The 17,149-nt window shown below is 37.9% G+C and overlaps 1 long non-coding RNA gene across 4 annotated transcripts in view; it reads left to right on the top strand.

Annotated features, from left to right (window-relative positions):
* Positions 1-37: 37 nt before the first annotated feature.
* LOC129416175 (uncharacterized) overlaps positions 38-17,149 on the top strand; it is an 84,364-nt gene continuing 67,252 nt past the window's right edge. For all 4 annotated transcript variants that reach the window (XR_012372159.1, XR_008635193.2, XR_012372160.1 and 1 more), the window contains exons 1-4: positions 38-178; positions 552-620; positions 13,668-13,764; positions 14,090-14,272. This is a non-coding gene — a long non-coding RNA (uncharacterized lncRNA). The remainder of the gene's footprint in view (positions 179-551; positions 621-13,667; positions 13,765-14,089; positions 14,273-17,149) is intronic.

The raw sequence follows: 17,149 nt of genomic DNA, 5'->3' as shown, positions 1-17,149 counted from the left end.
CGGTCCCGAGCTCGCGCTTACCGCGTTTTACTTCCGACTGTGAGGCCGCTCACGAGACAAGCCCAGGCCCAGTACCATCACATGATAGCAACAACGTGATTCCTGCTGAAATCAATTTGCTAAGTGAATTTACAAAGACTGTGGGCACTAGACGGAGGGGGTCGTGGAAAAGCTTGTAGTGAGTAATTCAAAAAGACAGCACATAAAAAAATGCGACATTAAAGGGTCACAAAAATGCGATATTAAGTGGTATGGTGTACCAGATTACAATGGTACCAGATTAATAATAAATTAATTTCCAATGTTTTCACTAGTGGGTAAAATGGCTATTTTTATGTAGCTGGTCTAAGTCTAATGCTGGATAGTGTTTGAATGACATATTATTATTTTGTATAGTTTAAAGCTGGATGTTTTGGATATAATCATAACCATCAGTTCGGAGTACAACCTACAGTAGCCCTACAGTAGCTTTTTAAAATGTGTATGATATGAACCACTGTTTGTTTAACATCTTTCCAACATAGATGTGTTTATCTGGTTGATTTTTAAAGGGACATAGATGAACCAATGCTGCCAACATCTAAACAGCCCTTTGCATGATGTTTGCCAGTTGTTTAAAGGTAATAAAAATAATATTTAGCATGTTATAAATTATACAATATGTATTTTATGTTTTAATATTCTATTTCAAACTATGTGAAATCATTTATTTATAATGTTAATATATATACATTCACCTAAAGGATTATTAGGAACACCTATTCAATTTCTCATTAATGCAATTATCTAATCAACCAATCACATGGCAGTTGCTTCAATGCATTTAGGGGTGTGGTCCTGGTCAAGACAATGTCCTGAACTCCAAACTGAATGTCAGAATGGGAAAGAAAGGTGATTTAAGCAATTTTGAGCGTGGCATGGTTGTTGGTACCAGACGGGCCGGTCTGAGTATTTCACAATCTGCTCAGTTACTGGGATTTTCACGCACAAACATTGCTAGGGTTTACAAAGAATGGCGTGAAAAAGGAAAAACATCCAGTATGCGGCAGTCCTGTGGGCGAAAATGCCTTGTTGATGCTAGAGGTTAGAGGAGAATGGGCCGACTGATTCATGCTGATAGAAGAGCAACTTTGACTGAAATAACCACTCGTTACAACTGAGGTATGCAGCAAAGCATTTGTGAAGCCACAACATGCACAACCTTGAGGCGGATGGGCTACAACAGCAGAAGAGCCCACCGTGTACCACTCATCTCCACTACAAATAGGAAAAAGAGGCTACAATTTGCACGATCTCACCAAAATTGGACAGTTGAAGACCGAAAAAAATGATGAGTCTCGATTTCTGTTGAGACATTCAGATGGTAGAGTCAGAATTTGGCGTTTAAACAGAATGAGAACATGGATCCATCATGCCTTGTTACCACTGTGTAGGCTGGTGGTGTAATGGTGTGGGGGATGTTTTCTTGTCACATTTAGGCCCCTTAGTGCCAATTGGGCATCGTTTAAATGCCACGGCCTCCTGAGCATTGTTTCTGACCATGTACATCCCTTTATGACCACCATGTACCCATCCTCTGATGGCTACTTCCAGCAGGATAATGCATTATGTCACAAAGCTGGAATAATTTCAAATTGGTTTCTTGAACATGACAATGAGTTCACTGTACTGAAATGGCCCCCACAGTCACCAGATCTCAACCCAATAGAGCATCTTTGGGATGTGGTGGAACAGGAGCTTTGTGCCCTGGATGTGCATCCCACAAATCTCCATCAACTGCAAGATGCTATCCTATCAATATCGACCAACATTTCTAAAGAATGCTTTCAGCACCTTGTTGAATCAATGCCATGTAGAATTAAGACAGTTCTGAAGGCGAAAGGGGGTTAAACACAGTATTAGTGTGGTGTTCCTAATAATCCTTTAAGTGAGTGTATTTACTCTACTATATACTGTACAGCCACATGCTGTATAATATGACGTGACTTTTAGGTAAGGTTTCATAATGTATGTTTGAGCTGACTACGAGTTATGTATGCAACTAAATGAAAGTTCCAGAGATTTTACTTTTTTGCCGTAGGGGCTCTTATGTGATTGATCTGTCATAGGACTTGGAACAACATCATGCTACTTTTGTGAAAATCAATTATGTTTACAAATTACAATTGATACACTATCCACAGATTAAAGAAAGGACATGTGTCTAAGCAGTCCAAATCACTTTTTATGCCTTTTAAACACGTGAATTGTGAACTAATTGAAAATAAAGAAGTATGTTCAAGACAATAGAGAAAAATACAAATCCAGTACAGTCAGGATTCATGAATACTTTTTGTATGTACAGTTTTTGTAATGTGTATTGCATGTCCTTATTTTAAAACCTGAATAATCAGATTTTTTTTTTTTTACAAAAGAATTGATGTAGTAATATGTGTAAAGTCTTATAAAGGTTTGTGTGGTTTCACAGCTTTTCTGAAACTTTATGCAGTATGTTGGCAGAATCTCCAGGCATCTCCTATAAAGGGACCATCTGGGAATTCCAGGGATATTTCTTCCCTTAATCTAGCCACTTTACAGTGTTGTTTAATTATTTATTTTTTTATTCATTTTTGTAATGATATCATACAATAATGTAGTAGATGAAAGAAGCCTCACTGCCCATGTCACATTGTGTCTTTAGCTAACACAGCACTTTAATTATTTCTCAAAGCAAACTGGAAACTGCTCAGTGCTCATTATGCACGTAAGAAAGTCTTAGGTTTTTTGATGGCAGTGTATGCTTCACGTACACAGTAGTTTGGAACTCTGAAATTTTTTTTTAATGTGCTCATGGTTCCCAGATTCCCTTTTCATTCACCTAACCCGTGCTAGCACATGTGACTGTGGATTATACAGTAGATTAAGTTGGTTAAGTTGATTCTTCTAATGTTGAATTGGAGAGTGTTGTGTTGTTGATCAAGTTAAGAATGACTTAGATTGATGGCTGCCCAGAAACCTAATATCCCTTCTCTCTATGCCTGTTTTTTGTGATGAATATAATCAGGGACAGGAACTCACAAGATAACAGAAGGTTAGATTTGTCAATAGTGATGTCCTTTGACTCTTGTAGTCTTTGTTTATTGCTTGTTGGTATTAAAATCACACCCAGTGTTACCAACTCTCACGAGACTAATTCGCAAACTCATTTTAAAAAACAAGTGCAATATTATTATATTATATTAAACTGAGATTACACAGGTTGTCCATAGTGCACTATACTTATTGCAGAGATATTTAAAATATTTTTGTAAGCAAAACAGTGTTGAGGGACTTTCATAAAGTTAAGTTAGCCTCTTTCTGCTGGAAAACTAGTCCCTGACCGACTGTGAACAGCAACAGAATGTTTCACATATGTTTACATTGCTAAAGGGTGCTGCACAGAATTGTTGGGTACAGTGGTCATACTTGTGTTTTATCGTAAATTAAACACAGCTATTGGCTAATCAATCAAGGACTGTTGCTAACTGTTTTATTATAAGCATTACAGACAATAATAAAAACAAGTGTACTAGCCTAACAAAGTACTAACAATAGATACTATATGGTTATTTATAATTATCAATGTACTACTTGTTTTTATTATATCCTGTAATCATTAATATGAAAATTGGTCTACATTCCAACATTGAAGCAGTGCACCATCTCCTAGCTTGGGACAAAGTCCTTGCAGCAAAACCCTATTCCTCTTAAGGGCGATTTATAGTCGTGCATAGGTTCTACGCGGCGTAGGCAATCCGTAGCCTGTGCGTAGCTCTGCGTAGCCTGACACGCACCTCACAAAACTTTTAGCACCGCGTCAGATCTACGCGGACCGCAAGCGCTGTGATTGGTCCACCAGAACCCCTCCCGTCATGTAAAAAAACCTGCGTCATAGGAATCTTCGTTTGTGGGATAACTTGCTAAGCTTCTTCTTCTTTCACGTTTGTGCTGCTACTGTGGTTACACGCGTGGATACTGCATACCAGCGGTCGCGCGTGTGTTTGCACGTCGACGCGGACGGCGACGCAAAAGTATAAATGAAAACCGACGCGGAACCTACGCCGTCGCTGCTACGCCATAGGACCTACGCACGACTATAACGAGCCCTTTAGGCGTTAGCAAATGCACAATATGCAGTACTTTGTTATATTTTTGTCATAGTTTTACCATTTTGTTGGCTAAATTGTTTGTGGAAATTGATATAATAGTTATATAATACATCTGCGATGCTATCATACACCCCTTTATAATGGATGTAGCCTTGGCCTGGAGAAAAGTTTGTCAGGTGGTCCCCAACCTTCACTGAGTGTTTCGACCCTTAACCACTACACCCTCCAGTCCAACCTTTATCAATAGACTCCACACAGATTGAGCTGGAAATCCTCGACATCCAACGTCCACCTTCATCATCCAGCATGTCCACCCCTTGTCCTGGCAGTCTTGGACAAGTTGCTGGTATTTGGCTCTTTTCCTCTCTACAGCCCTCCCATTGCATCATCAACTGCACAAGGATGATCTCCCTTCCTTCTGGAAACCACATGATAATATCGGTCGTAAAGTTGTAGACAGTACCGCCTCTGGGAAGTGGAGTTTCCTCCCAAGGTCAACCTCCATTTCATATCCCTGGGCTGACTGCAGAAGGTTCTGCTTGGCTTGACTGTGGACTGTGTGGGTCTTTGGCCCCCTTTCACAATGGCAGTTGTGCTCAGCAACGGTCTTCCTCTCCCACCACATAACCCGCACAGTGGGTCCTACCTCCTTTCCCACCTGTGCAAATTGACTGGGGTTGGTAAGGTGTCATACACTGCTCAAAGTACAGTAGAAAGGATATACGGAAGGGCTTCAGCTGCCACAGTTCAATCAATGTGATTGCTCTCTTGGGGAGGTTCCACCTTGTTCAGGCGCCTTGAGTTGCAAACTCGATGGATTTTGCTATTCTCCCTTGTTCCTGGAAATCATCCATGAATGTCCTAATTGCTGGCTGTTGACATCCAGCTCTGGTCTTCGGCCCCCTCGACTTTGTACTTGCTACAGAGATGATCAGGTTCATTCCCATGATCAACAAGATGGGAAAGATGCATCCTGTCACTATTCCCTTCTCCACTGGCTGCCACGGCACTTTGTTGTAAACCTGGCAGACTGGAATCGCAACTTGATATCTCTTAGGTAACTGATGATCATACCCTGGATGTTATGTGGGATACCCTGGATGTTATGGATTAAGTTATTTACTTTTTAATATAGTTAATATACACCATATAGACAAAAAGTATCCTTTTTATAAAAAATAGAAGTGGTACAGTGGCCACCCCAAACTGTGTACTGTTGTCTTACAGCAAGAGGGGTCCCTGGTTCAGGCTCTGTCTGGGTCATGAGGTCTTTCGGTGTGGAGTTTACATGTTCTTCCTGTGTCAGCACAGCATGGCTTCACTCTGGGTACTATATGCTTCCCTTCCACAGTGCAAAATCTGTATACATACATTGAGAGAAGGGTAATTTGACAGCTCCGTTTTACCTAACCTGTATTTTCAACCTGGTGATTAACCAGTTCTCACCATAAATATAGCCATACATTCTGAAATGGCATTACGATTGAAAAACATGTTTAACTATTCCATTTTTTTTACAATCAAAATACAATACCAATTTAAAGAATTTTGTTTCCATCTTTGTTGCAACAATTTTGGAAAGGACTTTTTCCATGCTGGAATGACTGTCTGTGCCCCTGTGTGTACAAATCATTGATAGGTTTGGGTGAAAGGTTCATCTTCGATGAAGTCAAAGATGTTCAGCTTGGGTCAGGTCTGGGTATTATGCAGACCAATCAAGTTCTTTTATACCAGACTGTAACAATCTTTTTTTTTTTTACCTTGCTTTGTACATGGGGGCATTTTAATGTTGGAATATAAAAGGTGCTCTGCCCAAACTGTTGCTATAAAATTTGAATATCATTATATGCTATAGCATTAAGATTTGAGCTTACTATAAGAAGTGGGCGTCCCCAAATTTTTGTCCATAGTGTATCTATTTATGCCTACTATCATTACTTGGATTACAACATCACACCTGTACGTTGAATGTGATTTTTTTGCAATGACGAGAAAGGAAGGAAGGGGATTGGATGTTTGAGGATAAATCATACAACCCGTATATTATAACTGAGTGGCTATTAGCTTTGAGCAGACTGTGTTTGTCAATGCATTTTTTGAAACAGTGAGTGACCTTATGTGATTCCTAACAAGCAACCATATTTCTTTAAATAAGCCCAAATACCTTAACCCTGTGATTTTGTGAAAATGTATACCTTGATGCACTGCAAATCACTTTGGATAAAAGTGTCTGCAAAAATGCGTAAATGTAAATAATCTAGTAATTAGTTTAAATGATCAAAGTTTAATTTAAATAGTTTATTTCAACAAATGTTAGACTACAAATGGTGTGTTTGGCCAATTATAAATATCTAGTAGGTTCTGTCTTTGCTGTTAACTTAACAGTATGATCCATTTACCATGCTGCTTTGGTCAACAGTAACATCCTTATGAGTATGACCTCTAAATAAAACCTCTGAAGCCCTCTTGTGGCCACCACATTAACATTTAGCTCCCAAAAAGGAATGTTGCGTTTTGCAAGAATTTGGATAGCTGTTGAGTAACCAATGTAATGCTTTTTTGAGTGCTTCCTGTAAGGACTGCTGTTTAGCGAATATTCAGCAAGGGGAATCGCACAAGCTCACGTGAGTGTATCAAAGCGCAGAGGATACATACCGGGGCTTTAAAAGGCTCAAAGCTCAAGCTGCCGCATCTGTGAGCCTACATACATCACTCTGTTTATCGCCGCCACTGCTAATTGAACATAGGCTCACAGAATGGTGCCCCCATGTGTTCCATAGCGCCGCACTGCCATTGGCTGTTGTCGCGGCGACGCAGCCATTAATGAGACAGGGCCAGGAAGATGGATTACCCGGTGCCATATTGCCCATCATCCCCAATCAAGAACCACCCATGGAAATTGATTGTTCTAATTTGCTCTCATTATTATTATAATACCCGGACAAAATAACACACACGGCTCGCTGTCAAAGCCGTGAAAACCAGCCATTAGTTATGGGGGAGACAGCAAATGCGTTTTATGAGTTTCGCAGTTAGTTGAGACGTTGGATGCAAACACATCTTAATCAGATTTCCCCTCCCTTCATCATGGTGATATAGCATCTCATTATCTCCACCTCAGAGTGTGGTGGAAGAGAAAGAGTACACATCCATTTATACTTTAATGTCAGTGTCACAGTTTTACTTTGTGAGTAATGCCTTGAACTTTCCGTGAACAGGAGCGGTGGCAAATGCTGATTCAAATGCCAGAACAAAGGTAGCAAGCAGAAAATAGAAAAATGACAGAAGTAGAAAGCAAAACAACATTGCATGGCTCAGCCAGGTTTAACTCATTCGCCCTGGAAAATGAGTTTTGTTGTTTAATTCGTCGACTTAGTTGTAGTCAGTAACTTCATATGCTCATCTCTCATAAGGGTTCTTGTTTTTTTTTTTTAGAACACTCATCAGCTTTTTCTCGGACAGTTGAGAGCTCCTCTTCTGGTGCTTAGTACCCCATCTAACCAAAAAGAACAAATGGTCAATACTTCAGGATGTGTCATGCGGGATGACTATAATTAGTCCTTCCCCCAGTTCAGCCAATGATGTACATCATAAATGCTTTGTCTCCAGAGCCAGATTAAGACTACAGCCCAGTCTTGCTCCCAAACCTTCTCTGCTTACACTGCACTCTGTCCGTCTCATGAGTCCCTCTCATTATATATGCAAGAAGTTATAAGGCATGGAAACGATCAAAGCAGGCTACGATTATGCATCCCTAATCACAAACTAGCCCCACGAAACCACGGCGGTCTCGCCCTTTTTATTAGTCGATGGTGAGGAAACCGTAGGTAAATCAGTTGAAGATTACACCTCAGATAGTTTTATGACAGAGCCAGGAGTCCCATCAGGGAGAAATTTCTAGCATGGTCAGCAGCATATGAATGGTGGGGGACATCGTCTGGAATTAGGGCTGTAATTTAAAGCAGTCTAATTACAACAATCATTTACATCTAGGCTTTTACTTGTGTCGCAGCATAATCGCATAATAAGATTAGCAATGTGAGAGTTTTGTGTTTTTTCCCTAAATTAGGTCAAATATGGTGTCGTTTTATGTGATATTTAAGAACGTTAGATACAAATAGAGTGAAAGAGAGGAAGTAAGAGTGTAGACTTCAACCGAAAAAAATCTGTCATCATTTACTGTTTATCTCCATATAACTGACTTTCTTTCTGGGGCTCACACTTCCAGAAAAAATATGTCAAAAGTAATATAGTCAAAATATGTAACCCAGCTGTCACTGGGGCGGTACCCTTTCAAAAAAGTATAGCTTTGGACCAAAGGGCTTGTATTAGTACCTCAGAGCTACATATTTATACCAAATGTGTACATATTTATACCAAATGTATACATTTTTTTCCAAATGTATACATATTTTTACCTAATGGTACATATTAGAATAACTGGCCTAGTGACAGATGGGGTACATATGAAGAGTTCAGATGCAAACCCCTCTAAGTGTGTCTAATTGTTTTCTTGTAAATGAGCATTTGCTTTATTAGACCCTAAATGGATTCAGAGGTGGCGTTTAGCGGCTTTTGCATATGATCATATTTTGACAATTTATTTCTGATGGTGCAGAAAGGCAAATTTTTTATTGAATAATATCCTAGCTAGACTTTATTTAATAATAGTAAATGAGAATTGGTGCTGTCATGCTCCAAAATGTCACAAAAGCAGTATAAAATCATCTTTTAGTGGTGTGCTGTCTTAAGCGTTGTGAATTGGGTAAAATCATTTTGCGATAAGACTTGTTAATCATTTATTCACAAATTGGACATTTTGCTGTGTTGCTTAAACGCTTTGGTTTTGGGTGAGCTATTGCTTTAAAGGGATGGTTCACCCAAAAATGAAAATAATGTCATTAATGACTCGCCCTCATGTCGTTCCAAACTCGTAAGACCTCTGTTCATCTTCGGAACACAGTTTAAGATGTTTTAGATTTGGTCCGAGAGCATGTTGACCCTTCATTGAAAATCTATGTACGGTATGTCCATATCCAGAAAGGTAATAAAAACATCATCAAAGTAGTCCATGTGACATCAGTGAGTCATTTAGAATGTGTTAAAGCATCGAAAATACATTTTGGTCCAAAACATATAAGATTACGACTTTTTCAGCATTATCTTCTCTTTCGCGTCTGTTGTGAAGAGCATGCGCGAGACTAAAGTCACGTGACTGCAGTGCCGCGGATGAAGTACGACGCGGCTGACGTGTTATCTGGTGCGCCCCAACTGTTTTTTTTTTTGTGAGCCCGGGCTTCGTTTACAGTCTGAGGGAGACGCACACTGTAAGTTTAAAGACAAAAAAATCTGCAAACATGTCCAAGGATAACACGTCATCCATGTCACTGCAGTCACGTGACTTTAGTCTCGCGCATGCGCTTTTCAACAGACGCGGAAGAAAAGACAATGCTAAATAAAATCTTAATATTTGTTATTTTTGGACCAAAATGTATTTACGATGCTTCATCTGACCCACTGATGTCACATGGACTACTTTGATGATGTTTTTTATGACCTTTCTGGACATGGACAGTATACCATACATAGATTTTCAATGAAGAGCCAACAGATTCTCTGACTAAATCTAAAACATCTTAAACTGTGTTCCGAAGATGAACGGATTTCTTATAAGTTTGGAACAACATGAGGGTGAGTAATTAATGACATTATTTTCATTTTAGGGTGAACCATCCCTTTAAGAAGCCCTAACTAATTCTAACTAATAAACACCCAGATCCATCACTAAAGTACTCAAATCAAAGTTTCTTTACTAAATATCTGATGTTAGTTTGTTGCTATGTTTGATCGATGCGTTCACAGGCGACCATTGTGTGTCAGCCCGTGGGGTGTGAAGTATGGTGTAGATCCATCGCATTGTCCCGTTCTCCTGCTTTTCCCGACAGGGCCCAGTGTAACCTTCAGCCCTACAGGGGAGAGGCTTGTAAATTACCACTGGAGTTTTCCCCCTTACCCCTGCTGTCATCATTTCATTAACCCCATCCTGATCTCCTCCGACCTTGACTGCTTGCTTTCACTCACAGGGGAATGGCCTCTCTCTCTACCGTGCTTTCTCTCTTACTTTCTGCCAAACTGTGTAGAGATGCAGCCAGTACATATGTCACCCAAAAACATGAGCTTTTATCTAATGTCTCTGTGATGTACACACATCATTTTTACAGGGAAATGTGTGAATGTACTGTATATCAAGCAGTTAGTTGTGGCTCAATGACATGGATACATTTTGGATTTCTGAACATTTTGTCTTTATTTTTATTTATTGGCATAAAAAATTTAATTATAGGCATATAATAACTTTGCTTTTCATTTGTATGAAAATAAAAAAGTAAAACTAAGGAAATGTATTGTTGAATGCTGTTATATGTAACTCACTAGTTAATGTTAGTGTAATAAACTGTAGAATAGAGATTATGGTCAGATTTCTTTTTAGTTCCCTTTTCTTTTTAGCAATCTCTTTTGGTTGTAATACTAAATACGACACTAGACTTTAGAGGTATGCATGAAGGTTGGTACACTGAGGTTGGTTTAAATGTATGTCAGTGTTACATGCACTCTTAGAAAGGATGTGTTAATTTTTTACGCATCATTGTGCGGTAAGTTTTTAACACATTATGTGTAATTTTAACACATTATGTGTCATTTTGTGTTGATTTTGTGTTAAAATATAACACATGTTGTGTTAAAAGTAAAACAAAATGTGTTGTTTTAATAATAACAAAAATATGGGTGAATTCTGGGACAACGCATTTAGTGTGTTGTCCCAGAATCAACACTAATGTGTTGTTTTTAACACATTCGTTCTAAGAGTGTGCTTGCAGGGAGTTATCCTTTTTCAGAGAGGTGTTTCAATTCATGTGGTTCCTGCTGTATGTAGTGCTCACTGCTCCCTACAGACCGAGAAAGGAATTGGCAGATGCTTTTGTCCATGGCAATATTTTCCTCAGTTGGTGTGTTTTCTGGGTGTTTAACCAATGACTTTGCATAACAGCTATTATGCTGTTTGTAACATTTGGACCCATGTTCATATAAACATGTTAAACACACTATATTTAGTCATTTGAAATGTCCTGGGATTAGGAAAAGCATTTTAAGAATAAAAGAAACATAGACAACACCTAAGTTGCACAGAATGCAGTTATTTAAGCTTAAAACATTTCTTATAAATTTGATATATTTTGTATCTGAATGTAAGTGTGTGTGTTGGTTTACATAAATACATGCACTCTAAAAAAAAGCACCAGAAGTGGTTCACTGGCTCGTAATCATAGAGGAACCATTTTTTTAAGTGCCATATAGCACCTATCTGGTGCTATACTGGTGCTATCACCCACATATGGTTCTTCATAGGTGCTTTATAGGTTCTATATAGCACTAATAATGGTTCCTCTATGATTACGAGCTTTAGCACTAATTTTATTTAGAGTGTACATGCAGTACATACATACTGTACATATAAATACGCACAGATGGAAATATATATATTTAAGAAATGTGTGTATACATTTTTATATTTGTATATCATTTATATTATATATAATTAAAAATACTTAATAAATTAATAGATTTTTTTCCTCAAAATTATACATGCGTCTGTGTGTATTTATATATACATAATTATTATGCACCGTGCACACACCTATATGATATTAGCAAAAACTTTCATTCTGAAAGTTTATTCAACGATAAGCTGAAATTAATAATTTTGCAACCCGCATACAAACATACATGCATGCATACATTCATACATACATATAAAGTGTTAAGTGATAAACTTTGTCCTGATGCATTAATTATTGACACATCAAAGTGTGTAGTTTCAGTTTGCTCCATTGCTTCTGCGGTCTGTGTCTTGCATTTTGTGACAACACACACATGTCAGCATGAAAGGTTGTTGTTTTTTTTTTTGTTGTAAAGCATGTATGTGTTAAACAATCAAATGTTAAAGGCAGGATAGGCAGGAATTATCTAAAAACTTTTTTTTACAAATTTGTTAACACTGTCTTTATACACCAATACATAAGTAAACTGTAAGTACTCTGAAAAAGAGAGTATAAAAATCGAGTGTCTGTAGACCTCTCACGACCTCTCATGTAATCACATGTAATAATACACCTAACTTCATCACTATGAATATAAACAAATACGATAGCTTTAACTACTCACTATTAAGCTAGCATATCGATATTGGTAAAGTTTAAAATATATTTTTTTGATTTGGTAACAAACAAGCTAGTTATTTTTATAAGACAAAGCTAAAAACAGGTTGCATTGATACACGTTTTTTTATTACCATCAGTTACATGTGATGAAGGTGAATTTCGTGGAAGATTCATAACATACTGTGTTTTGCATGTAAGAGTTTCTGTGATGAAAGCATTGTTGACTCGGATGAGGACTACACTCCGGAGACCGCTACCGCATCGTCGATTCGAGGAAAAGCCATGCGATATTTACTCTCGTTTGATTTCTTCGTTTATTCATTTTTTTTGCCTCGTTTGCCTTCGCTGACTGCATATGCGGGTACTGTGAGTTCTGAATGCTCTTTCTCTGCCGTACTTTTGATCTTCTTAGAGTGCCTTGTGCACGTTCAAATCAATCGGTGTGCGCATGCGTGGGCAGATCCCGTAGCAACAGGGGTGGTGCCATGGTCACGAGAGAGAGTGATAGTCGCGCAAGCCAATCAGTTGTTTCGTCCCGAATGGAAATAATTAGCTGTGTTTAAAACAGTCGCGAAAGGTCTACAGACACTCGAGTTTTATACTCTCTTTTTCAGAGTACTTACATTTTAATTATGTATTGGTATATAAAGACAGTTTAAACAAATTTGTAAAAAAGTTTTTTAGATAATTCCTGCCTATCCTGCCCTTAATGAAATGTAACATTCTGTATTTTTGCCTCATATTCATATTGCAAATTTCTGGTCTCGAAAATATATATTTAAATCAGACAATTCATAAACTATACTTTTATATAATACTAGTACTGGTGATAGTTGAATATTTAAATATTGAATATTTAGCAATAAATACATTTGATTTGTTTACATTATAATAGATAACTTATAAAGTGTTATAATCTTTATTTGTAATGGTCTTTATCTTTATAAATGCCATTGTAATGCTTATGTAATTTGTTGGCTTTATACCTGCCCACATTTTGCAGGTATACTACTGAGGTGAATTAAAATGGGGGATTGCCATATATACTTTCTTTTCCGTGTAAACTTTATCATAGTAAGCTTATCATAGTCAAATTTATATAGTATGAAGTGATGCGCGCAAACTATTGGGGCAAATTTATGGTATACCTTATGCAACACCCTTTAGACTGAGCACATATGCTCCCTACAATCTGGAATCTTGTATGAGGCATTTACTGTTGGGCGATTGAAAAAGTGTGTGATAATGATGTACCCTGGTACATACAGTTGAATAAACTGTGAATGCACAACCCTTTAAATGGTTTTCTTTTTATGACTAGGCAGCTGAAAAACCGAGGATGCAAGCCCCTAATGCTCCTGTTTACCCCATCGTCACATCTTATCCTGTCGCCACAAAGGCTGGAAGCAGGTCGGAGTGTAAGTGTGAGCGATATTGCTGATGTTGCTAACTCTCTCTGCCCGCAGCTGCTGCTGCATTCAAACCTCTTTCGTTCCTTTAGAATTTATGCACTCACTCAGCAATGTTATTACAAGTCAGAGTTTATTGGGAAATTGTTACATTATGTGAAGTGTCTAACAAATTGCTTATGCTCCTGTAATTGGGTTACAACAGGCGTGCTCTCCCATTGGTGAGATTAGCCAGCCTGGGCTCCCACCGATCTCACAACCCAAGCAGTAATTTTATTTGTCTTGCCTTGCTCTCCCTCTCCTAACAACATGGCTTTCTCTGCCTCCTTGCCAGATGTCTGTTTGGAGGAGCAGGCTTGTTTTTTGGCCCCTGACAACGCAATTACAGCCTCGCCGATTGTCGTGTGTGCGCATTAAGTACCTCCCCCAGAACGAGGCCGATTAATGAAGGGGCTCCTCGGGGCCGAAGAAGAAGCCCCAGGCACCTACACGCAGAGGAGAAGAACTGATGTTTAGGGTCAGTCCACTAAACATGCTCTGTGTTAATGCAGGTGTATATATTCGGAAATGCACCCCTTTATAAATGCAAGTTATTTTATGCTGCGACTACTAGGGCACATGCAGAGATATATACTTTATAATATTGATAGGCTAACGCAATAAAATGCCTTACTGTAATCTGGAGACTAACATTGTGTTCAAACCTGACAAGACACTATAAACTGACAAGCAGTAATAGGCGTCTCTTTTATGTCCTTACCCGCCACAAATGCACAGAAGCTACATTTTTTATAATACTGCACTATATAATCATATTGGTCCAAAATCATTCTTTACATAATAGTACATTAAAGGTGCAGTGTGTACATTTTAAAAGGATATTTTGACAGCAATGCAATATATTATAAATAACTATTATCAGTGGTAGAAAAAGGCCTTATATAATAAACTGTATTGTTTTTATTACCTTAGAATGAGCCGTTTTTATCTACATACATCTCGGGTCCCCCTACATGTAAGCCGCCATTTTGCGCTGACATTTTTCTACAGTAGCCCTTAACGGACAAACTGCTCTACAAAACGCATTTGTCACTACGTTGTCTCAGATGATGACATGTCTGTGCTGTGACGGCTATCGTAGCTTCTCTGTGTGCTTCGACAGGGAGGAATGCAATTCTCAGCCTCACCACTAGATGCCGCTAAAATCTACACACTGCACCTTTAAACATTAAATATATTCTAATAGGCTATCAATTGTTGTGACTCATGACATTTCGTGGTCAGTTTTTGCACCTTGTCTGGTTAAGACATTTACTTATTTTGCCTGGTACGTGTTAATAAATATGTAAAATCACAGACGAAAATGGTAAACTGCAAAGGACATAATTATTAGTATATGTCTGTGTTGCATTTCACGCAAACTTCATGCCGAAAGTAGAAATAAGTTTAACGGCCCTCATAGTATATACAGCGGATGAATGTGATTTATTCAAATCGTACTAAGCAGGTCACATTCTCATAAGAAGAAAAATAACCAAAAAATAAAACACAAAGAAAATCGACCCTGTCTGTAAGGTATATGAAGACTGAAAATGGCTTAATTTTTATAATGTTCCCTTGACAAGAGATTATCCAACAAAGTAATGGCAAATCAATAGGGACTTAAGTTGTCAGGAGAAACAGATAACATACTAAAAGGGATTGATTAGATGAATTTTCTCATTTTATGAGAAAGTCTATACCAAAGGTAGCTGCAAAGCTTGTTAAATAGGGGACATACTTATCCTTGCAGGAGATAACATATTAAAGAGGTGAAGGCAGATTGTTGAAGAGAAGAGACAGACTGAGGGGAAGAAACTGCTGACCTGAGCTTTTTTGTCTGATTTATAACAATGGATAAGCTTTGTCTAAAGGGGAAGTGAACGATGACTCCATGGAAATGATCTTAAATGAGATATCACAGGCTGTTGTCACAGTGGGAGACCTTGCAGTGGAGAAACAGAGAAAGCTCTTTTTTTTATTTTGTCCATTACGGAAAAACGTTAACTCCAAAAACGTGAGGCTGCTCTAGTTTACACGACTATCTAAGACCATCTTGTTTTACATTTATAGCCAATTAAGCACGAAAAGTAAGCAATTGTTTTGTTTCAATTCAGGTTATGGTAAACAATAAAAAAGGTCCTATTACTAAGGTAGGAAATAGTTTACTAAAGGTAAATTTAACTTTTAGTCATTCTCAAAATAATTCAGACTAATACATTATACCAGTGTTTCTCAAACTTTTTCAGCCCAAGGACCACTTTATCTACCAATGTTTTTCTGAGGACCACCTAACACAATCCCACTCTAACACACCCCCAAAAAACAAGAAAATAGGAACGATAAGCTAAATTTAAGTGCAATATGCAAGTCAAAATGAATTATTTAAACACAAATGCAATGATATGTTTAGAAATTGTTATATGAATTTTATTTCATTTGAAAAAGTAAATGTGAAATGAGTTGCAGCTTAATATGAACAACAAACTGCACATGTGAAAAATAAACTGCAATTAAACATATATTGTAACAGCCTAGGTCCCACTTAATGTCATTCCAAAGAGCCATGTTTAAAACTGAGGTGGTGGGTATATGAAGTCTATGGTTGTAACTATGGTAACAATAAAATGCTGAAAAATTTTTTCCCCTTAATGTCCAATATCACTGAAATTACAGGGATTTTACACATGAAACAAAAACTAGTACATAACAAAACTAATATATATGTGTATTTTATCTGCTTTCAGATGACGCTTGATCTTTTCTTTTGACTACTCTTTGGTTTAGCCATCGATCCATTTTTACGTTATTAAAACAGAATGGGAGGAACTGTTATCACAGTTTCGCAAGTGCATAAAAAATGTACTTAAATAAGTGACGATTGTATAAACACTTGCCTAGTTTAGGTCATCTTTGGCGGACCACTACGGGGGGTTGGGACCACACTTTAAGAATTACTGCATTATACAAATTCACACATAATGCAACATAATTTTTCAAGAAAGAGTGCTTTTAAGCATATCCTATTATGATTAAAGTTAAACAGCTGTGTTTCCGTACTGTTTCATGTAATTGTCTTGAGAATACGGTGTCAACAACTGTCGCCAAAACACGCCACCACTGATTGTATTTAGATGCACAGATGTTTTGGGTCTTTATGTGAGGGACTTTTTTCAGTAACTGCAGATTTTCAATCGGAGGACTGTGGGTGCTTTTAGGGTGCTTAAGCATATAAAAACTCATTTCTGGCAAAGAAAGACGAATGTTTGGGCTTTCCCGGTCTGCTTAATGTAAGGTTAATATTTTTCGCTTGGTGCACCTTTATAAGATGTATCCGTTCAATCATATATAATTA

The sequence above is a fragment of the Misgurnus anguillicaudatus genome, chromosome 11 (genome assembly GCF_027580225.2).
Source record: "Misgurnus anguillicaudatus chromosome 11, ASM2758022v2, whole genome shotgun sequence".
NCBI classification, from domain to species: Eukaryota; Metazoa; Chordata; class Actinopteri; order Cypriniformes; family Cobitidae; genus Misgurnus; species Misgurnus anguillicaudatus.
Note: the sequence above shows the minus strand (reverse complement) of the source record. Positions and strands in the feature narration are given on the sequence as shown.